The sequence below is a fragment of the Panthera tigris genome, chromosome F3 (assembly GCF_018350195.1).
Source record: "Panthera tigris isolate Pti1 chromosome F3, P.tigris_Pti1_mat1.1, whole genome shotgun sequence".
Taxonomy (NCBI): domain Eukaryota; kingdom Metazoa; phylum Chordata; class Mammalia; order Carnivora; family Felidae; genus Panthera; species Panthera tigris.
The window spans coordinates 9,316,435-9,328,332 of record NC_056678.1 but is presented as its reverse complement, the minus strand read 5'-3'; the positions used below and the strand labels follow the sequence as shown (position 1 = coordinate 9,328,332).

The following is an 11,898-nucleotide window of genomic DNA, read 5'->3' as shown; positions in this document are numbered from 1 at the left end:
AGAATCATAAGAGAGTAAAGGTAAAAGTTTGTTTCCCCTATAGATCTTACTCCTGGGATGTTATATATTAGTTAACTATATCTTATACAGTTCTCTTTTGAACCATAAGGTAAAACTTATCATCTCTATATTCTCTCAACATTTATTATTTATCTGTATGTCTTAGATCATACGCATACAAATGAATTCCCTCCTACTTAGTTAGATATCATTTATGCAACATCATTTTAAGCATACACCAAGTGCAAGATACAGTGTTAACTCACTCATGAGGGGACATATCTGAATATGGTGAAGTATAAGGGCTTTGGAGTCAGGCACACTTGAGTTCAAACTCCACCTTCTACCAATTACTAGCTGTGAGGATGAATTTTCTAATAAAGCAATTAGTAAATTTACTAATAAAGTGAATTTATAAATTCACTAATAAAGCACAGATTTCCACTCTGTGACTTCTTTTCTCATTCTCTTAATCTCTTTTGAAGAGCAGAGGTTTTAAGTTTTGATAAAATCCAATTTATTAACTCGTCCTTATATGGATCATGTTTTTGGTGTCATATCTAAGAAATCTTTGCCTAACCCAAGGTCACAAAAAATTTTTTGTTGTTTATTTCTAGAAGTTTTATTGTGTTGGTTTTATATTTAGGTCTATGACCCATTTCGAGTTAACTTTTGTGTATAGATTGAATTCAAAATTTTTGCATATGGCTATCTAATTGTTCCATCACTGTTTGTTAAAAAAGACTATCCTCTCTTCACTGAATTACCTCTGCATATTTGTCAAAAATCAGTTTTGAATATAGGTGAGTTTATTTTTCCCAACCCATGGACAAGGCATATCCCACCATTAAATTAGATCTTCCTTAATTTCCCTCAGTGAAGTTTGAAGTTTTCAATGTATAGAGTTTTCACATATTTTCTTTAATTTATCCCTAAGAGTTTCATATTTTTGATGCCATTGTAAATAATTTATATGTATTTTTAAAGTAGGCTCCACATAGAGCATACAGCCCAAAGTGGGGCTTGAATTCACAACCCTGAGATCAAAAACTGGGCTGCAATCAAGAGTCAAATGCTTAACTAACTGAGCCAACCATGCACCCTGTGAATAGTATTTTTCTTTTTAAGTTTCAATTTCTTATTGTTTGTTCCTCCTGTATAGAAATACAAATAATTCTTTACTGTAACTCTATGGGTATATAATTCACACATCATAACATTTATCCTTTTAAATGTACAATTTATTGGTTTTTAGTATATTCATAAATTGTACAACCATCACCATAAATATTAAAATATTTCATCACCCAGAAAAGAAACTCATTACCAATCATTCAACGTTCCCCTCTTCAATCAGACTCTAATGACCAGTAATCTAATTTCTATCTTATTGACTTGCTTGTTTTGGTTATTTCATCCTCTAATTTATGAGATATCATTCTCATATTTCCCATTAATTATTTAGATATGTTTTCCTTTAGTCACTGACCATACTTATAATAACTGATTTAAAGTCTTAGTTTAATAAGTTCAATATCTGAACATCTTCAAGGACAGTTTTTATTGGTTACTACCCCCTGTCCCCCATGTTCATGTTTTCTGTCTGTGTGCATGTCTTATAATTTTTTGGTGAAAAATGGACATTTTATATAACGTGAAGGGGAAATTTTGGAAATCAGATTCATCACTCCTTCCTCTAGTTTATTGTTGTTTGTTCTTGTCATTATTTTTGCTATTTGTGACTTTCCTGGACTAGTTCTCTTAAATCTGTATTCTTTGTCATATATAGACACTTAAGTCTCTGTTAGGTAGGCTTAGTGGTCACCTAAAATTGGACAGATACATTGAATAAATAAATTTCCAAGCATTTGCTGAGAAGCACTGTGTGTGTGTTGTGTTTATTTTTAATACTGTAGCAAGTGATTTACAATTCTTCCTTAATTCCCCCTTTCTGCTTTCACAAAAGCTGAAGGTCAACCAGAGGTGAGAGATTAAGACCTTCTCAACTTTTTCCTGGTCATGTGTCTGGCCCTGAGCCTATGCATGATCTAGATTTCTAGGACTATCAGCTTTTCAAAGCTCCCCATAGACATCTTATTCCTCAGATTTTCTTTTCATGTTTTTTTGGTCATCCCCTTATAAGCCCCAACAGAATCATCACTTCACGCCATTGTAATGTTCAGCAATTACCACTGATTTTTTCTGGCCAACACCCTACTGATAGAGCTGTCCTCACAGAGCAAGCTCTGAGTCAGCTCAAAGAGAAGCCCTGAAAATAGACCCTTTCAAGGAGCTGCCAGACAAGAGTGACAAACCTTTTGAGGTAAGTCTGTTGGAGAAGTCTAAACTTATTGCTCCCCCTACACTGACAGAGGCTTTTGGTTTTCACTGTAGTTGTGAGACTCTTGGTTTTCAAGGTTATGGACAAGGGAAATGGAGAGGAAAATAGGACAAGTTAAAATACCAAAAGCTCACCATTTTTACAATTCAGATGGCTTTGTTGAATAAATGCTCTTCCAAGTTAATTGGTTAATTGCCAATTGGCCAATTGGCCAATTGGTTAATTGCCAGAGTTGTAGGGGGGTGGGGGGAAGGATTTTGGTTATTCATAATGGCTAGTGTTCTCATTGTTATTATGGAGGATCAGACTTTTGGAGGCCTTTATCATTCTGGAAGTACTTCCAAAACAATGTTTTTTATATATAGATCTTTCATCTTATAACCTTGCTGAATTCACTTATTATTAGTAGTAGCTTTTTTGTAGATTTAATTGGTCCAAAATGTGGAAAAATGAATTTTGGCTTCTGGCAGATCTTATTAAGTGTTCCAGTAAACTGAGAGACAAAAAATTGTGGAAGACATTACCTGGGCTCAAAAGCAAGTCCCAGGGTTCCTCTTCTGGTTTCCATCCAACTTATGTGGAATTCACATGGACATTTCCTGTCAGGAAATAAGTATTCCATTGTTTCTGTTTTATGTACATGTGGCTATGGGAAGCAATGTGAGGTCTTAATGTTCTGGCTAGAAAAGAAATCTCAGAGTCTATCTTGCAGACAACTCTTCCTACAGACATGCAGAGAATGTAAGTTCTATGACTTGGGTTTGGACTTAGAATGTCCACACTATAGCCCGAATCTTTATCCATTTTCTCCATTCTATCATTTGTATGAAAGTCCTGGTTTTTAAGACTTTACAGTGATTCTTCCTGGTTAATTTATTAGTCATTAATTCTTAACAGAAGGCATTTTCTTTCAATTTGCTTATAGACATTCACAAGCATTTATGAATTTATTTATGTATTTTTTTGTGTGGGGGGGGAACTCCGGAGGAGAGGATGAGGGGGTCTTGTGGTGACACTGCTGGGGAGCTTTCCTAAGCTAAAAAAAATCAGTTATTAATATTTATTTGAATCAATTGTCTAATTTTTAGTCATCCAAAGTCCTGAAGGTTAGAGAGGCACAGGGCCAAGTTTTGAATTTGTGATACCCACATGTGTGTTGACAGAAGAAAACTTTAGACACAGAATTAAAATACAGATCTTTCAATTCACCTTTATATCATAAGGCTTTCCTTGCTCCATTCAAAACTTCAAAAGAACCTATGAGATGAGAACTGCCAGCAAGCTGGAGGAGGGAACAAGTCTCTCTGAGAACAGACAAGACAAAGTAAGACACAGGCTCATGACTGGTCTTTTTGCATGGTATAGCTTGTCTCTTTCCTCAAGGTATCATTGATAGAGGACACGATGGGTCAGGGCTTTGAATATTGAAATCATTATGTAAGCAGCAAACTGATGAAGTTCAATCTGTTTATGTTCAGAACATGCAGCAGTTCACATGCATAATGATATTTAATGGTTCTGATTTTGACAAGATTTGTAACTTGTTCTTCAAATAGGTAATGAGTGCTGATGATGTATACAAGAGAAAAATGAGGCCTATTCAAACACAATACAGAAAGAATACATGTTTTTCTCCACTATGGATTTATATTAGTAAGACCTGCCTAAGAAGCCCATAAGGCTGAGACTTACAAGCACATATTCTCCCAAAAAGCATCGCATCTTCTAGTCTGTGTTTAGTTTATTTGGTTGTCTGGATATCATATATCTACAGTGAAAGCAGATGAATGTGTCAGATGTTTTTCCCTTTTTACTAGCTGATCAGGATCTTCAGTTCATGGCTGATCGGCCGTCATGTCATAGATGTTAGTCAGCCACATGCAGTGTTTTCAGTCTTTGGAACACAAATCCACACCCACACAGATCTGGGGCTTTACATCTTTGGGATATTGTTTCCTCACTCAGTAATCAGGGAGTTCAGAGTTCAGGGCTTTAGGCTTCAAAACCACCAGAGACTGAGAGGGCTGTAGATTACTCTCAACTGACATGGCATCCCTGAGACTAGTCTGCGTTTGGATGCACCAAGCCAGTGAAGTCTGTAAGAAGCTCCGTTGGTTTCACAATTAGTTTATCACTCACCTTTTACAGCCAGAAGCCAAGAGCAAAATGGGTATTAGACTGCCCAAAGATTCACTGTATTAAGTACTCAAGTGTCTTAAATGGAGTGAAGAAACTGCAGGTCATAATCTTCCCTTATCTCTACTAGTTTAATTTGTTTCTCTATACAGAATACATTTCATAGATAATTGCCTCTATTCTCTCTCCACAACCATTTTGAAAATACCATGCTTTCTTCTTATAACAGCTGATAAGTTATTAGTAATAAAGAATTCTGCCTTTTCATTCTTAACTAATTTGAAATGCAATATATTTGAATACTTTAACATTCACCCTCAAACTAATCTTCTTCAGAACCATATCCCAGAAAGTCCGAAGTAAATGGAACTTTTTGGTAAATCAGACTTTTTATTTAGGGCAGGACTTAGAGATATTTTAATCTCTTAGGGCATGAAAGAATTTATAAATTATTTTAAACCAATGAAGAGTAGTATTTATGTATTTTGAATGTTAGCAACATCACCTTTACTGGAATGGGGAAAAGAGAATACATTTTGAAAGAAATACAAGAAAATGCATCCACAGTCCCACCAATTGGAGTTAAGCATATTAACTTTTTAGCATATTTATTTGTTTTCCCCCCTCAGGTTAAAAAAATGCACATTATAAATGAACATACAAAAATTTCTTGAAAAATTAGAATGTTACTCCCATTTCCAAGTAAACTTTCATCTTCACCTTCACCTCTGTCATGATCCATATTGATTCAACCTCCAAGTACAGACAATTGCTTTATCAGAATGTTTCTATGCACTTTTATACACACCACACACACACATACACACACACACACACACACACACACACACACAGAAAGTGTTTTTTTTTTCTGAGTTTTTTTAAACATAAAATAGTTGTACACTTGATTTATCAGCTTACTTTTGTATTCAACATTATTTTTGAGGGCTCTCTGTATTGGTGAATACAGACAGAATAATTCACTCTTATAACAATTGAATGATAATCCATGGTATTTAATTTCATTATTTCCCTATTGCATTGTGAGGTTACTTTATTTTCTTTTCTGTAATAAAGCATATGAAATGTTCACCTTTGTCTCTGTCTCCTTATCCAAATGTATTTCTTTAATCCGGAGACCTGAAAGTAGAATTGATGAGAGATTGGGTATGTACATTTTCACATTTAATACATACAACCAAATTGCTTGCAGAATGGTTGTAATGATTTTTACTCCCATCAGGGAAGTGTTGGAGAATGTGGATTTGTATACTCTCACCAATATTTAACACATTTGGATATTAAAACATTGCCCTTCCAGAAAGATGAAAAATAATTATCATTACTTTATTTTTTAATTTAAACTTAATTTAAATTTTAGTCAGTTAACATACTGCGCAATATTGGTTTTAGGAGTGGAATTCAGTGATTCATCACTTACATACAACACCCAGTACTCATCACAACAGGTGCCCTCCTCGGTCAGGTACCCATCACCCATCCAGCCCATCTCCTACCCAACTCCCTCCATCACTCCTCAGTATGTTCTCTATTGTTAAGAGTCTCTTGCTCATTTCCCTTTCTTCTCTTTCCAACTCCTCTTCCCATATCTTCATCTGATTTGTTTCTTAAATTTCACATAGGAATGAAATCATATGGTATATGTCTTTCTCTGATTGACTTATTTAGCTTAGCATAATACATTCTAGCTCCATCCAAGTCATTGCAAATGGCAAGATTTCATTGTTTTTGATTGCTGAGTACATTGTGTGTGTGTGTGTGTGTGTGTGTGTGTGTGTGTGTGTAATGGATACCTATAGTTATTTATAGTTAATTTGTATTCCCACCAACAGTGCAAGAGCATTCCCCTTTCTCTGCATCCTCACCCACACCTGTTGTTTCTTTTGTTGTTAATTTTAGCCATTCTGAGAAGTGTGAGGTGATATCTCACCATGGTTTTGATTTGTGTTTCCCTAATGGTGATTGATGTTGAGCATCCTTTTATGTGTCTGTTAGCTATCTGGATGTCTTCTTTGGAAGTGTCTACTTATGTCTTTGGCCCATTTCTTAATTGGGTTATTAGTTTTTTTGGAGTGTTGAGTTTGATATGTACTCATAGATTTTGGGTACTAACCCCTTATCAGATATGTCATTTGCAAATACCTTCTCCCATTCCTTAGGCTGACTTTTAGTTTTGTTGTTTCCTTCACTGCGCAGAAGCTTTTTATCTTGATGAGGTTCCAAAAATTCATTTTTCCTTTTGTTTCCCTTGCCTCCCGAGACGTATCTAGTAAAAAGTTGTTCCAACCAAGGTCAAAGAGGTAGCTGCCTGTGTTTCTATATCCACTCATCTATTGATGGGCACTTAGGCTGCTTCCATAATTTGGCTATAGCAAATAACATTGCACTAAGCATAGGGGTGCATATATCTTTTCCAATTAGTGTTTCTGTATTCTTTGAGTAAATACTCAGTAGTAGAAATATAGGATCATAGGGTAGTTCTATTTTTGACTTTTTGAAGAAACTCCATACTGTTTTCCACAATGGCTATACCAGTTTGCATTCCCACCAACAGTGCATGAAGGTTCCTTTTTCTCCACATCCTTGTCAATACCTGTTGTTTCTTGTGGTTTTTTTATTTTATTTTTTTATTTTAGCCATTCTGGCAGGGGTGAGGTGATATCTCATTGTGGTTTTGATTTGCATTTCCCTGGTGATGAGTGATGTTGAACATCTTTTCATGTGTCTGTTGGCCACCTGGATGTCTTCTTTGGAGAAAAGTGTTATAGCTTTTTCCCATTTTTAAGTAGATTATTTTTGGTGTTGAGTTGTATAAGTTCTTTATATATTTTGGATACTAACCTTTTTTCAGATATGTCATTTGCAAATATTTTCTCCCATTCCATAAGTTACCTTTTAGTTTTGCTGATTGTTTCCTTCGCTTCCTCCTTGTGCAGAAGCTTTTTATTTTGATGTAGTCCTAATAATTTATGTTGTTTTTGTTTCCTTTGCTTGAGGAGACATATTTAGAAAAATGTTATGGCTGATGTCAAAGAAATTACTGCCTGAGCTCTCTTTTAGGATTTTTATGGTTTCAGGTCTCAAATTTAGGTCTTTAACCCATTTTTAATTTATTTTTGTATATGGTGTAAGTGGTGCAGTTGCATTCTTTTGCATGCGGCTGTCCAGTTTTGCCAACACCACTTGATGAGGCTTTCTTTTTTCCACTGCAAATTCTTGCCTCTTTTGTGGAAGATTAATTGACCATATAATGGTGGCTTTATTTCTGGGCTCTCTATTCTGTTCTACTGATCTATGTATCTATTTTTGTGCCAGTATCATACTGTTTTGATCACTACATTGATCAAAGTTGTAATATAACTTCAAGTCTGGGATCGTGATTCCTCCTATTTTGTTGTCTTTCAAGATTGCTTTGGCTATTTGGAGTCTTTGTGGTTCCATAAAAAAATTAGGACTATTTTTTCTAGCTCTGTGAAATATATTCTGTTTTTATTTTGATAGTGATTGCATTAAATATGTAGATTGCTTTCGGTAGTTTGACATTTTAAAAATATTTGTTTTTGCCATCCATGAGCATGCAATAGCCTTCCATTTGTTTGTATCATCTTCAATTTCTTTCATCAATGTTTTCTAGTTTTCAGAGTTAACATTTTTCACATTCTTGGTTAAGTTTATTCCTAGATATTTTATCATTTTGTGTGTAATTATAAATGGACTGTTTTCTTACTTTCTTTTTTTAGTGTATTATTTCTTTCATTATAAGTGTATTTTTATTAGTGTATTTATTAGATTTTTATTAGTATATTATTTCTTTTATTATTAGTGTATAGAAATGCAATGGATTTCTGTATATTGATTTTGCATCCTGTGACCTTACTAAATTTATCAGTTTTAACAGGTTTCCTTTCTTTCTTTCTTCCTTCCTTTTCTTTCTTTCTTTCTTTCTTTCTTTCTTTCTTTCTTTCTTTCTTCTTTCTGGTTTTCTCTGTAGAGTATCATGTCTTGTGCAGATAGTGAAAGTTTTACTTCTTCCTGACCAATTTGGATTTATTTTATTTCTTTTTTGTTGTCTGATTTCTGTGGCTAGAACTTCCAGTGCTATGTAGAATAAAAGTGGTGAGAGTTGACATCCTTTTCTTATTCTTGACTTTAGGGAAAAGTTCTGAGGCTTTCCTCATTGAGAATGATGTTCGCTGTGGGCTTTTCATATATGATCTTAATTATGTTGAGATATCCCCACTCTAAATTTGCTTTGTTAAGGACTGGAATTTTTTTCATGAATGGATGTTGTATTTTGTCAAATACTTTTTCTGTGTCTATTGAAATGATTGTATGGTTTTATGCATTCTCCTGTTTATGTGATAAATGACATTGATTTGTTAATATTGAAATATCCTTGCATCTCAGCAATAAATTCCACTTGGTCATGGTGAATATTTTTTAATATATTGTTAGATTTAGTTTGCTAATATTTTGTTGAATATTTTTATATCTATGTTCATCAGAGACAAGAGCATGTGTTTCTTTTTTTTGTGGTGTCTTTATTTGGTTTTCATATCAGGGTAATGATGACCTCAGAGAATGTATTTGAAAGCTTTATTTCCTTTTCTATTTTTTGGAATAATTTGAGGGAATAGTTGTTAACTCTTCTTTGAACATTTGGTAGAATTCACCTGTGAAGACATCTGGTCCTGTACTTTTTTTTTGTTGGGAGTTTTGGATCACTGATTCAATTTCATTGTTGATAATCAACCCATTCAAGTTTTCTATTTTTTCCTGCTTCAGTTTTGGTAGGTTATATGTTTCTAGGAGTTTTTCCATTTCTTTCAGGTTATCCAATTTGTGGGCATATCATTTTTCTTAATATTTTCTTATAATTCTTTGTATTTCTGTGATGTTGGTTATTTTCCCTCCTTCATTTCATTTTTTTGAAGACAGTACCGTATACTCTATTGATCATACATGACAAGGTAGGAATCCCCAAGCTCCTCCCCTTCCTCAGAGGGTCTACAATATAAACTGTGGAGGTTGGGAGCTTCTCAGTATGTTGGCAGGTGAGTTGGGGCAAGGACCCCCCAGCAACTGAGGGCCTCTGTCTTCCTCTTGCTCTTGCTGAGGCTGGTGGTCCAGGGGGGTCTTATTCCTTGGAGGCCATGTGGACCATAAGGTTCACCACCCAGTTGCTGAAGCCAAATTCACTGTGTCAAGGAAATGAGCTTGACACAGTGGTCATTGAGAGCAATGCCAGTCCCAGCATCAAACGTGTAAGAGTGAGTGTTACTGTGAAAGTCTCAGTAGACAACCTGGTCCTTGGTGTAGTCCAGGATGCCCTCGAAGGGGCCCTCTGATGCCCGCTTCACCACTTCCTTGATGTCATTGTATTTGGCAGCTTTCTCCAGGCAGGGGGTCACATTCATGATTGACATGTTGAGGGTGGGTACATGTAAGGCCATGCCAGTCAGTTTCCCATTGAGCTCAGGGATGACCTTGTTTACAGTCTTGACTGTACCAATAGAAGCAGGGATGATGTTCTGGACAGCACATCTATCATTACACAGTTTCCCAGAGGGGGTATCCACAGTCTTCTGGGTGGCAGTGATAGCATGGACTGTGGTCATGAGTCCCTCTATGATGCTGAAGTTGTCATGAATGACCTTGGTCAGAGAGGCCAAGCAGTTGGTGGTGCAGGACGTATCTTGACAGAGTTGTCAGACTTCTCATGATTCAAAATGATCACAAACACGGGGGCATCAGCAGAAGGAAAAGAGATAATGACCCTCTTGGCTCCACCCTTCAAGTGAGCCCCAGACTTCTCCATGGTAGTGAAGACCCCAGTGAATTTCACAATATACTCAGCACCAGCATCACACCATTTGATATTTGTGGGATCTTGCTCCTGGAAGATGTAGCTGGGCTTTCCACTGATGAAAGTTTCCTGTTCTTGGCTTGTCTGTGCTGTGGAATTTGCCGTGGGTGGAATCATAGTGTGGAACATGTAGACCATGTTGCTGAAGTCAAGGAAGGGATTATTGATTGAAACAATATACACTTTTCCAGTATTAAAAGCAGCCTTGGAACCAGGCCCCTCAATATGGCCAAATCTGTTTACTCGAACCTTCACCATCATGTATCAGGACATGGTTGGCACTGCACCAAAAGATGCACCTATCTGTCAAATGCGAAAGAGCAGAGAGCCTATCCTCTTTTGTTTCTAATTTTGTTTATTTGAGTCCTTTTTTATTTTTATGACTCTGGTTAAAGGTTTATCAATTTTGTTGATCTTTTCAAAGAACCAGCTCCTGGTTTCATTCATCTCTTCTATTTTTAAAATTTTATTTTCTATTTTGTTTATTTCTGTTCTAATATTTATTATTTCTTCCCTCTGCTGGCTTTGAATTTTGTTCTTCTTTTTTATCTTCTTTAGGTGTAATGATAGGTTGTTTGCTTGAGATTTTTCTTGCTTTTTGAGGTAGCCCTGTATTTCTATATACTTCCCTCTTAGACCAGCCTTTGTTGCATCCCAAAGATTTTGGACTGTTGTGTTTTCATTTTCATTTGTCTCCAAGTGTTTTTTAATTTTTTCTTTGAATTTTTGGTTGACCCATTCATTGTTTAGTAGCATGTCATTTAACCTACATGTATTTATGGTCTTTCTAGATATTTTCTCATGGTTGATTCCTAGTTTCTTAGCGTGGTGATTGGTAAAGATCCATGACATGACTTTAATCTTCTGAAATTGTTGAGTCTTGTTTCATGGCCTAATATGCTGTCTATTATGGAGAATGTTCTATATGCATTTGAAAATAATGTGTATTCTGCCATTTAGGATGGAATGTTCTGAATAGGATGAATAGGACGGACTGCTCTGTTAGATCCATCTGGTCCAATGTGTCATTCTAAGCCACTGTTACTTTGTTGATTATCTGTTTATCTAAGATATGTCCATTGATGTAAGTTGGTGTTAAAGTTATTATTGTATTACTATCAATTATATCCTTTATGTATGTTATTAGCTGTTCTACTTTTTGGAGTGCTTCAAGTTGGGTGCATAAATATTTACAATTGTTAGATCTTCTTGTTGGATTTTTCTCTTTTTGATAATATACTGTCCTTTTTTGTCTCTTTTTACATTGTTGGTTTTAAAATCTAGTTTGTCTAATATAAGTATTGATACTCTGGCTTTTGTTTGACATCTATTTGCACAATAAATGTCTCTCCATTCCCTCACTTTCAATCTGCAGGTGACTTTAGGCCTAAAATGGATCTCTTCTTTTTTTTTTTTTAATTTAAATCCAAGTGAGTTAACATATAGTGTAATAATGATTTTAGGAACAGAATTCAGTGATTCATCACTTACATATAACACCCAGTGCTCATCCCAACAAGGGCCCTCCTTAATA

At 35.4% G+C, this 11,898-nt stretch overlaps 1 pseudogene; it reads right to left on the bottom strand.

Moving 5' to 3' along the window:
- Positions 1–9,635: 9,635 nt before the first annotated feature.
- LOC102957862 lies at positions 9,636–10,622 on the bottom strand (annotated as a pseudogene).
- Between the last annotated feature and the right edge of the window lie 1,276 nt (positions 10,623–11,898).